At 37.4% G+C, this 12496-nt stretch overlaps 1 pseudogene; it reads right to left on the bottom strand.

The window, feature by feature from the left end:
- Positions 1–443: 443 nt before the first annotated feature.
- LOC105047121 (PLASMODESMATA CALLOSE-BINDING PROTEIN 5-like) lies at positions 444–2605 on the bottom strand (annotated as a pseudogene).
- Between the last annotated feature and the right edge of the window lie 9891 nt (positions 2606–12496).

The following is a 12496-nucleotide window of genomic DNA, read 5'->3' as shown; positions in this document are numbered from 1 at the left end:
GGTAGCTAATACCACAGCTACCTCCATAAGAGGCTGAAATAATGATGTTCATTGCTGTAGTATATTTCAATCCTTACAATATTTAATTTTTTAATGTTCTAACTTCAGAGTCTCATCCCTGTTCTTAATCATTAATTACAAAAGGGCACATTTTTCTTTTCTTGAGGAAATGGTTTCAACCATCTGATAATGTTTTCATGTCACCTAAAGGTATCATGTGTTCGTTTTACTTCCCAGTTATGGTCTTGGCAATCCAGGGTCCTGGGAGAAAGATATGGAGAACCAAAATGAAACAACACTTGTTGCTGTTTGACATAAATCATAACTTTATTTATGTGGCTCATTATTTAGTTTAAGCGCAACTATAATAAGAGGACATAATAGAGAAATCATTGACAACTGAACCACATCACCAAACTTCCTGAAGTAGAGCAGAACTTCTATTAATCATACTTGCAGTTTTCATAACCTGCAAAGGAGAGCTTCTTTAAGTATCATTACGTCAAAAAAACAAAAAAAAAAAGGAAGGAATAACAAGCAATTCAGCATTGACACTTACTTGGATCACTAAAGCTTATCATGCCAGAACCACCGAAGTCACAGTTCCAGTAGTTCCTCCCATTTGCCTGGTAGTAAATGTTCATAACCACTGAAGCGTGCGATATAGTGGTGTCAGGATAGAAGCAAGGACCACCTATTTGAATAGGGCTGCAGTTGATGTTGTTGCAAGCAAACTGGATGTTATCTTTTAGAGCTAATTCAGTGGTCGAAGGCTTTGCGACACACCAAGTTTTCTGAGATGACAGATGTAAAACAAATCAATAATTGCAGTAGATGTCAATATTTCACCAGTAATATTAAGTTACCTATATGTCTTGCAGTATTTCCTACAAACTTAAACAAAATCTAATTATATTCTTTCTACTACAAGCTAATCCACCATTAGAAGCATTGAAAAGGTGGAACTCTGGGGTGTTGGGACAGGATCATGGAAGCACCTGGCCATTGACCAACTTCACGGTTCCCCCTGAGAATAATGCAGAATATGTAAGCTAACTAAAGTTATAAATATATGGAAGACTGAACATACTGATGATATACTTTGAGGGAGAACAATAATTGTGTAGAACTATGGTACTGGAGTGGAATGAAGGCTTATCTCTACGATATCAAAATCTTAGCTACTTACATAAAGGAGAAAAAGATATCTAAGCTAGAATAAGTTTCATGTCAAAGCAGCCATCCAGATGGCTTGAATATAAAGTAGACTCTGAAGTGGATGATCATAAATTATAAAATTTTTCAAACATTCCAATGAAGTAATACCAGAGATCATGGACAGCAGCAACAGGAGAAGGCAGAAAACAGGTAGAGGCAGCATTGACTTAGCCATTGGGAGAAAATAGGAGGAAGAGCCTAGTTTAAGTGTGATGAACTGCTGGGTTTCAGACCTGGGACAGCAATGCTATTTATAACGCTCCTGCGTACGTCAGGCAATGCATTTAGAATAGGTTTGCAACAAAGTAGTTCCTCAATAGGTTATTGCATCAAGAATATGACCCTAGGGTCCATTTTTTCGACTAATCTGTATGCTCTGTATACAGCTATCTATATAAAATGATATTATTTGAACAGCAAGCAATGCATGACCATCTTCCACAACATAAGGGTAAATGGCGATATTCTGCTCTGATATGTTAACATAAAGGGATCTCACCATAGCTTCTATGATTGCGCTTGGTGGGTTGAATGTTTCTTTAAAGGAAAGTAAATACTAGAAGGTTTTCAATTAGCATTGCCTCTAAAAGAGAAAAAGATCCCAATGGGCATGACCCTCCCCAGACCTAGCTTGGTTTTGGGTCTAAGATCTGGACCCAAGCCTCCGCTATTTATTCAATGGTTTCATCACCTAATGCTACAGCTTGAATTGCCTTAGGTCGTGTAGGAGTCTAATAGTTGTTTCATTGAAGTGTCACATCAGAAAATTGTGTCTACAAGTTTAAGTCTGACTCACAATACGCAGAGCTAAAGACATGATGCTGAAGACCTTGTGGTGGATTGATGTATACTATGAACACTAAGATATCAAAAGCTGTCTTTAATATTGTAATTATACATCATGATGGTTTATAAAGTCCTGCGGTTCAAATTGATCTAATAAGACTTAATTTGAAACTGAATAAAGAATTGGGGCCTTAGACATCAGTTCCAAATGCACTTGCAATAGCATAGGGATGATTCAACATCTTTCATTGGTGGAAGCCATGGCTCCTAAAATGTCTGTTTTGAATTCATCAAGAAGGGCTAATGCAACTTAGACAAGAAGAGGACTTACAAGAGAATGATATGATACTAATGCATATGCTGTCTTCTGTTGAATCAGATTTTACAAATGAAAAATAGTACAAGTTGCCTACTTCTGATATATCTGATTCTCGGTGTATTGATAAATGGTCTTCATCTCTCAATCCTTACAATATCAAGAATATGCAACATAATTTGATTTTTCAAAGCATTCGGTTTTAAGAAAATACATGGTAATCGTGAAACCCAGCCCATTTTGTGGCTTAAGACTGAACCGGGCCTTGTCCATTGAGCGGCCCATTTTGGCCCAGCCTTTAGCCTGTGGCCTGGTACGCCATTAGGTCCCGAAGGCCGGCTGCCAGGGAAGGAAAAAAAAAAAAAAACAAAGGAAGGGGGTGGAACCCCTACTCGACATGGACAAGGAGATAGACTCAGCCTCCTCAAGCTTCGATCATGTTGCCTAAATAGGTAACCCAAGAAGAGAAATGAATTGGGTTTTATAAAAATTTAAAACTTACTATGCTCAATAATTAAACTAAATAACAAAGTATAAGTGAGTGCTAAGTAATAAGCAATAATATACATGTGTAAGCAATAAGTAATGAAGGCAAACAATAAGGCATAAGCAAATACAAAAGTTTTATAGTAGTTCGATGCCAAATTCAACATCTGCATCCACTTTTCAAGTCATCTTTAAAAATATCACTATAATCTTTTTCTAGATTACAGTTTGATTATTTTTTCAAGATCACAATCAAAATTCAGTTAATTTTCTCAGTAAAAATTAATCAAAACCATACTCACAAGCTAATCTTAGGTTCACATAACAAACACACTTCAATTCAAGACTTAGATGGGTCTATCCCCAAGTTTCAATTCCAGTGGAAATTTGTTTACAACAAAAAAATAGAGTACAATGTATGGAATAATAAAAAATTCTTAAATATGCAAATAGAAAAATTGATGAAGCTCTTGAAGATCGTATTGAGGAAGCTTAACAATCAATGTACTAAAAAATTACTTGAATGCTTTAAGAATTTGGTGGTTGGAAACTTGAAATTTTTTTGAATGCTCATTTAATGCACTTGAGTTTTTTCTTTATGTTTGTCTTTCTTTTGGCTCTTCTCTTTGTTTGATAGTCTTTAAAATCTCTTAAAATATCCAAATGGCCATTTCTAGTCAGTAGAGGCCAAAAAAATAGCCATTGGAGCGATTCTTGTTCATTTTTGAAAATTTTGTAAAGCTAGTTGTTAAAGCAGTCAGTTGTAGTCAAGTCGACTCAAAATAACTATAAGTCGGTTAAGTAAAAATAGGAATTGACTTAAGGTCTGAATATAAAAATATGATTCTCAATCTTTTTTGAAAGAGTCAACTTGAGATCAAATAGGAGTCGACTCGAGATTGATGCTGAAAAATTCACTTTCTATTTATCTAAGAGAGTCGACTTGATAAGAGTAGAGATTGACTCCCCAACTATGCCACTTTATGTTTGTGTACTAGAGTCGACTCTTTGAAGCTTGAAGTCGGATGTTGACATCTTTTATTTGATTTTTTGAGATGTGGCTTCCTTCATTCTGCTTTTTTTGGCTTCATAACTTGGCATTTATGAAATACTTCCTAAGAGTGATTTTAGCTTTCTAAAATATTCTTAATATGAACTTTAATGACACATTAGTATCAAAATAAATCTCAAATATTTTGAATTTATCTAAATTAATTTTTGGGTCAACAATCTTTCTCTTTTTGATGGTGATAAAATCTTGAGTACAGGTAAATAATGCAACTAATGTGAATGTATCAGAGCAGTTTTTGTCTTGTCTTAAGAGTGATTTAATTTGAATGCAAAGCACACATAGTGAAATTTCTTTATAATTGAAATATTAATTGATATAAGTATTTATTCAATCATACACTAGATATCAATAGATATCAGAATAACGAATTCATGCATCCAAATAGCTTGAGTGTATATCTGAGTGTGATAAGCTGAATTAGATAGGTATCAGAGAAAGAAGTGATTTTAAATATTTTGTATCAGAGCAAAAATAAAGGTGAGAACTATGCATATTAGAGCTAAAAATGAATGCATCAAAACAAATCAAAGTGAAATGTATCAGAGCTAGAAAGGGAAAAAAAATGTATTAGAGGTGAAAAGCATGCAAATGCATCATATTAGAGCTAAAGGTCAATGTTGATCCAAGGATTGATTTTTTGATGAGAACAAAAAATTTGAGTATATATTTGGATACTAACAAATTGTTTAAGCTCTTGATAAGAGGTTTTAGGAAGTAAAATAATATTTCAAAGAATCTCCTGGTTCCCATCTAAAAGTTCAAAGAAGCAAAGATGAAGAGGGCCACACTATGTAAAATCAAGTGAAGAAGTTTAAGAGCTGACTCCAAGCCTTGAAGTGTCGATTTTGACGTGTAAATATTAGATGGCATAGGCCTCGAGTCGACTTCAAGTATTACTCGAGTCGACTCTCTCAGCAAGATAGAGAGCATATTTTCTGAGACTAGTTCTTGAGTTGACCTGTGAAGACCTTAAGTCTCCTTCTAATCTGATTCGAGTCGACTCTATTACGACTAACAGCTCCAACAACTAATTTTTTTGATATTGTAATTTTGCATGGAAGCCCTTTAACAGCTAGTTTTTGATCCCTAATGGCCAGTCTAGCTTCTTTAGAGCATTTAAAGGCTTTCAAACACAATCAAGAGCCAAAAGAGTGGATCTAAGTGAGAAAAAAGAGAAAAATATAAGTTTTTGGTGAGAGCATTAAATATCCTTGAGCAAATTAAAGTAAGAAGAATTAAGTATTTTAATTGAGTGAGCTATCAAAAGATCATCTAGAGCAAATCAAAAGAGAGCCACTCATTCATTCAAGTGAAGAAGTTCAAGCTTCAAAAAGCAATCATCATCGACTTCATTATGCTCCAACGAGTTTATTATTTCTTGAGTTTTATCTCATTTGATATTTATTCTATTATACTTAATTATTTTCTTTGCAAGTTTCTTGAAATAAAAACTTATGGGATAGACTTGTCTAAGTCTGTAATTAGACATTATATTGACTAAGTCTAGAGATGACTTAGTTGGAAAGTTTTTGATTAATTTTCTATGCAAAATCAATTGCATTGATTGCGAGCCTACTAAAATAATCAGTTGGGCTAATTGTTGCCACAACCCTCCCTAGTCCGGACAAGGGTGTGGCAACTGAACGGAGTTTTGGTAGCATCTCGTATTATGATTCATAAAATACTATTAAACTCTGATTGTTTATTACAACCTGCCACAGCTCTATTAGAGCACTCAACTTGTTACAATTCAATTTGAATATTACACTCAAATTATTCAACAATCAACAGAAGTTCAAATTAAAGTCAAGTCTCAATCATCTAACATAATTGTAGAACAACACTAGGTTTTCATTTATCATTCATAACTTTTACACTAGGTTTAATGTACATTCTATTACCCATTTCTTTTAGTTTATACAAACTCAGCTCAAAATATAACCCAACATAGAATACAACCCCAAATGAGCTCCTCACACTAGCTAGTAGGATCAAAAGAAAAAGGTACTATTCTCCAAGCCGACATGACCAAAATGAATACTCCTCTCACTAGTTGACATAACCAATCTTTGCTAGAATGAGTGCTGAAGATGTAACTATTATGCTGAGCTATAATGCTTTAAGCCTGTCAAAGAAAAAAAAAAGAAAATATATAATGAGATACTAGTCCCAATGAATAGACAAATCATCTAACAATGAAAAAACAGGAATGCTAAGCTTTTATATTCATCAAAACATATAGCTGATACCACTGATATGTTTTCAAAACTCTTACTAGAAAAAGGCTGAAAAATATTGATAAAAGCTGTTGAATTATGCTGTATCAATACATATTATATGCTAAATAGGAATAAACCATGTAAAAGATCATCTTAGACCAAAAAAATCTGCTGACTACTACTGACTACACCACAGCACACCTCTATCATAGACAGTTGGTATGGAGCATCTGATATTGCTGAGCCCTACTAGGTATGCTATTTTGCTAAGAAGGTACCGACTGTTTTCTGCTATTTCACAGACTGATACTATGGCATACCCCATTGATTGATTACTCCTATAGGTAACCTGCTGAAAAATATGCTCGATAAATTCTTAAAGCTGATAAGTCGATTTTAAATATTTTTAAGTCAAAAATGTTATGCTGTTCAAACTAGCTATACATAAACATATGTATTCATAAACAACACCCAATAAGATGTCACTTCCTGTTTTCATGCTTGATTATATACAAATAAGCTCTAGAATAACTGAAATATAGCTTTCTTTTTCATAGCAAAATATAGTGGAGGAATCACCATAGTTAAATAGGAAATCCCACTCACCTCTAGATAGCTATTGCATGACCTTGGTGCTTGACTCACCCAATGCAGTCTTGGAATCCTCTTTTTCTCCTATAAAGTCGGCACACACATACTTATAATTAATACAATACTTTATCATACATGAGTATAAGAATGCATGCTTTACTTCTTATGCTTGTTCTTTAACCTTTCTAACCTTTACTTTTACTTTATTATGTTTTGTCTTATTTTAGGGTTAGCTAAACCTCAATATGAACCCAAAATTTCAATAAATTTAATTATATTTCATCTTTATAATTTATCCTAAGTTCAGCCAACATAACTTTCAACCTATTTGCTGAAAAGATTTCAAACTATTTTCTGATTTTAGCAAAAATTATAGCAGTAATTCACCTTTAATTTAAATTTAAACTCATAATTTGATCCACCAAAATATCAAATCTGATAGTAATTATTCAAAGCTCAATTTAAATCTAATTTTGAGATTGAAATTCTTATCTTAAATGGCTAAAATTCTGCTGAAATCAACATAAGTTTCCTCTCTTTCTTAAAATCAGTAATTTCAGCAATCCTTCCTCTTTCAATCTGAATTCACCTTTTTCTAGCTGAATTTTTTTTGATTATTAGCTGAGAATATGATCCTCTGTAGCTCCTCTCCATCTTTATTCTATATGTTTTACTTAAGGGGTCTAAATGACAGCAAAAAAGAATATATGGCTAAAGTTTAAAATATAAATAAAATAAAGAGCTGCTTGCCACATGTCATCCTCATAAAAGACTTGCAATTAATACATTTGCTGATGTGCTATTAAGAGAAATTTTTATTTTTTCTTTATATAACAAGGCTGCTGAGCTATCCCCTTAAAATCTCTTTTTAAATCAAAGTATAAAATATCTGGGACCCACTCTATTCTTGCTGTCATCCTGCAGATGAGTTGACTCACCTGAAACTTGAGTCAATCCTATACAAATCTGCCACACAAAAATATCAACTCATTCAATTTTAAATAGTCATCCAACAATTCAATTTTAATATTATTTTTATTATTCAATCTCCTAATCAATTTTTTCCTTAAGTGTCCCACAAATTTATGCTTCACTAATGCTAATTAATTAGATTTCAAATGCCCAAGTATATCATGAATGAAATGCTGTGCCATATTTACATACATGAATGCTAATGTAAATACAAGTTTTTCAGGCCACCACATCCTCAATTCGGGGTGTTACATTTCTCTCTCCTTTTAAAAAAAATTTGTTTCAAAATTCTATTACTTTCAGTTTGAAATATACGTGGATATTTGCCTTTATCTCATATGCTTTTTCCCATGTAGCTTCTTTTGTACTGTGGTTCTACCACAATACTTAAATTAATGGTATAACTTGAGAATGCAACTGTTTTACTTTTTTACTCAATATTTGCACTGGTTCCTCTAAATAAGATAAGTCTTCTTTTAATTCAACTAATCTAGACTGTAAAATATATGATGGATCTGAAATGTACCTTCATAATATAGAAATATGAAATACATTATGAATCTGAGAAAGTTCTGGTGATAGTGCCAAATGATATGTTACTGATCTGATACGCCCTGTGATCTTATGTGGCCCGATGTACCTTGGACTCAGCTTCCCTCATTTTCCAAATTATAATATACCTTTCCAAGAAGATACTTTAAGGAATACTTTGTCACCCACACTAAAATCACATCTCTGTATTTTGAATCTGTATAGCTTTTCTATCGGTCTTATGTTTCCTTTAACCTTTTCCTAATTAATCTGATTTGATCAGCTATAATTTGCACTATCTCTGGGCCCAAAAGTTTCCTTTCCTCTTCTTCATCCCAACACACTGGAGTTCCGTATTTTTTTTCATATAAAGCTTTAAAGGGTGCCATACCTATGCTGGAGTGATAGCTGTTGTTGTATGCAAACTCCATCAGTGGCAAATATTCATCCCAACTGCTTGAAAACTTCATAACATATGCCTGTAGCATATCTTCCAAAATTTGAGTAGTCCTCTCTAACTGTCCATCAGTCTATAGATAAAATGCAGTATTGAAACTAAATTTAGTACCCAATTCCTTTTGTAAAACTGACCAATATCAGAAAGTGAATCGGAGATCCCTGTCAAATACAATTGAAATAGGAAATCCATGCTTGTTAATAATTTCATCAACATATAATTTTGCTAACTTGTCCAGTGCAAAAGTAATTTTAATAGGGAGAAAATAAGCTGACTTGGTTAATCTATCAATAACCACCCATATTGCATCATTACCCTTCTTTGTCTTTGGAAGGTCGGAGACAAAGTTTATGGTGATGTGCTCCCATTTCCACTTAGGAATAAGAAGTTGCTATAATTTTTCGATTGGATCCTGATATTCTACCTTTATCTATTGACACACCAAACATCTAGATATAAATTTAATTATTTTCCTCTTCATATTGTTCCACCAATAACTTTGCTTGATAGTTTGGTACATCTTGATACTTTCTGAATGTATGGCATAAGTTGAACAGTGAGCTTCCTCTATTATCTGCTTCCTAAGATTCCCTGCTTCTGAAATACATACACAATTCTTGTGCATCAAAATACCATCCTTTTCAATTATAAAATCTGCTCGAGACCTATTCTGAACAGCATCCATAATTTTCATTAATTGAAGTTCTTGATTTTGGGCTTTACATATCTCATCTACCAAAATAGGTTTGACCCAAAAATTAGCTAACAAATCTCTAAAATCTCCTACTGACAATTCAGCATCCAATGCTCTCAACTCCACCATCAACGACAAATATACAGCCTTAATATGAGATAAAGTGGCTGTAGACTTTTGACTTAATGCATCTGCCACCACATTAGCTTTTTTGGGATGATAATCAATTATGCAGTCATAATCCTTGATAAGCTCAATCCACCTTTGCTGTCTAAGATTCAACTCCTTCTGGGTTAATACATACTTCAAACTTCTATGATCTGTAAATATCTGATATCTCTCCTCTTATAGACAATGTCCCCAAATCTTAAGGGCAAACACAACTGCAACAAGTTTTATATCATGAGTAGGATAATTCAATTCATGTGGTCTAAGCTATCGAGAAGCATAAGCAATTACCTTCTCCTGCTGCATCAATACACAATCCAAATCTTTGGGGGAAGCATCACTGTATATCATATAACCTTCTCCACTAGAAGAAAAAGTAAGTACTGAAGCAATGGTTAATCATTTCTTCAGTTCATCAAAATTATTCTGACATTCATCAGTCCATTCAAAATTAACATTCTTTCTAAGCAATTTTATCATTGGAGATATAATGATGGAGAAATTCTCAACAAACCTTTGATAATAACTTGCCAAACTCAGAAAATTTTTCACCTCTGTTGAACTAGTGGGTGGCTCCCAATTTACAATGGCATCAATTTTTTATGGATCAACTAATATACTTTCTACTGAGATTACATGGTCGAGAAAAACTACTTCATTTAACTAAAACTCACTCTTGCTTAGCTTAGCATATAACTATTTTTTTCTGAAGTGTCTGCAACACAATCCTCAAATGTTTTGCATGCTTTACTTTATTTTTTAGTATATCAGTATATCATCAATAAAGATAACCACAAATCTATCCAAATATGGTCAAAATATCTGATTCATCAAATCTATAAAAGCTATCAGGGTATTTATCAAATCAAATAGCATCATCAAAAATTCATAATGGCCATACCTAGTTCGAAAGGCTATCTTTAGCACATCCTTGCTTCTGATTTTCAGCTGCTGATACCTTAATCTAAGATCTATTTTTGAGAATACCTTAGCCCCTTGGAGTTGATCAAATAAATCATCTGTTGGTGCAAAAATCCGCTCGCGTCGGAGAAGCTGGAGTCGAGGAAGTCGCGGTCACCGTCGGAACCTGCAAAGGAAGTCTAAACCGGAGGTGGGGTTGCTCCGGCAAGACCCTCCGACGCTCAAGTCAGTTCTCTGCCTCAACAAGAATGGAGTGCTCGAACGAAAAATTTAGCAGAGTTTTTAGATGAAAGATGAAAGCTTATAGAATAACGTATCTGGGGTCCCCTTTTATAGGCGGAGGGGGCAGTAGCCTGATAGCGACATCTGTAACCGTCTGGCAGTGGGCTGCCCAGGGTCAGGCGGAGTTTGCTGCAAAGAGTAGTGGAGTGGACCCGTGGCTATCACCGGGGTGTGCCACGTGGAGTCAGTTATGGGGAGTGGAGCGGCGTTCGCTGTCGTGACTCGTCATGGAGTGGTGGGATCGCACAGGATCCACCGTAGGGAGTGGAGCAGAATCGTGGCCGTTAATACGGCCTGTCAGGGAGTAATGGAGCTGCGTAGGGTCTGCCGCAGGGAGTGGAGCAGTGTTGTCCGTTACTGTGGCCTGCCAGGGGGTCCAGACTTGTCGGTCGAAGTTCGGTTGGAGTCGGTAGCGAGGTCCGGTATCCGTAGGAGTTTGGGCGAGGTCTTCCCGCAGTCGGAATAGAAGACGGAGTCTGACTTTCGTAGGAGTCCGGACGAAGTCTACTTGCAGTTAAAGTTAAAGGCGAAGTCCGGCTCCCGTAGGAGTCCGGACAAGGCTTACCGGTAGCTGATGTTGAGGATGGAGCCCGGCTCCCGTAGGAGTCCAGGCGGAGTCTACTTGCGGTTGAAGTTGTTGGCGGAGTCCGGCTCCCGTAGGAGTCCGGACGAAGTCTGTCTGCAGCCGTTGGAGTCGAGGATGAAGCCCGACTCCCGTAGGAGTCCCGACGGAGTCTTCCTGTAATTAAAGTTAAAGATGAAGTCCGGCTCCTGTAGGAGTCCGGACAAGGCTTACCGGCAGCTGATGTTGAGGACGGAGCCCGGCTCCTGTAGGTGTCCGGACGGAGTCTACTTGCGGTTGAGGTTGTTGGCGGAGTCCAGCTCCCGTAGGAGTCCGGACGAAGTCTGTCTGCAGCCGTTGGAGTCGAGGACGAAGCCCGGCTCCCGTAGAAGTCCGGGCGGAGTCTTCCTCCAATTAAAGTTAAAGGCGAAGTCCGGCTCCCGTAGGAGTCCGGACAAGGCTTACCGACAGCAGATGTTGAGGATGGAGCCCAGCTCCCGTAGGAGTCCGGGCGGAGTCTACTTGTGGTTGAAGTTGTTGGCGGAGTCCGGCTCCCGTAGGAGTCCGGACGGACCTTATCGGCGGTCGACGTGGGCGACGAAGCCCGGCTCCCGTAGGAGTCCGGGCGAAGTCCCTCTTGAGGTTGGAGCCGTGGACAGAGCCCATCTCTCATGGGAGTTCGGGCGGATCTTACCGGCAGTTGAAGTTGAGGATGGAGCCCGGCTCCCGTAGGAGTCCGAGCGGAGTCTACTTGCGGTTGAAGTTGTTGGCAGGGTCCTGCTCCCGTAGGAGTCCGGACGAAGTCTGTCTGCAGCCGTTGGAGTCGAGGACGAAGCCCGACTCCCGTAGAAGTCCGGGCGGAGTCTTCCTGCAATTAAAGTTAAAGGCGAAGTCTGGCTCCCGTAGGAGTCCGGACAAGGCTTACCGGCAGCTGATGTTGAGGACGGAGCCCGGCTCCCGTAGGAGTCCGGGCGGAGTCTACTTGCAGTTGAAGTTGTTGGCAGAGTCCGGCTCCCGTAGGAGTCCGGACGAAGTGTGTCTGCAGCCGTTGGAGTCAAGGACGAAGCCCGGCTCCCGTAGGAGTCCGGGCGGAGTCTTCCTGCAATTAAAGTTAAAGGCGAAGTCCGGCTCCCGTAGGAGTCCGGACAAGGCTTACCGGCAGCTGATGTTGAGGACGGAGCCCGGCTCCTGTAGGAGTCCGGGCAGAGTCTACTTGCGGTT

This window comes from Elaeis guineensis, chromosome 5, assembly GCF_000442705.2.
Source record: "Elaeis guineensis isolate ETL-2024a chromosome 5, EG11, whole genome shotgun sequence".
NCBI lineage: Eukaryota > Viridiplantae > Streptophyta > Magnoliopsida > Arecales > Arecaceae > Elaeis > Elaeis guineensis.
Note: the sequence above shows the minus strand (reverse complement) of the source record. Positions and strands in the feature narration are given on the sequence as shown.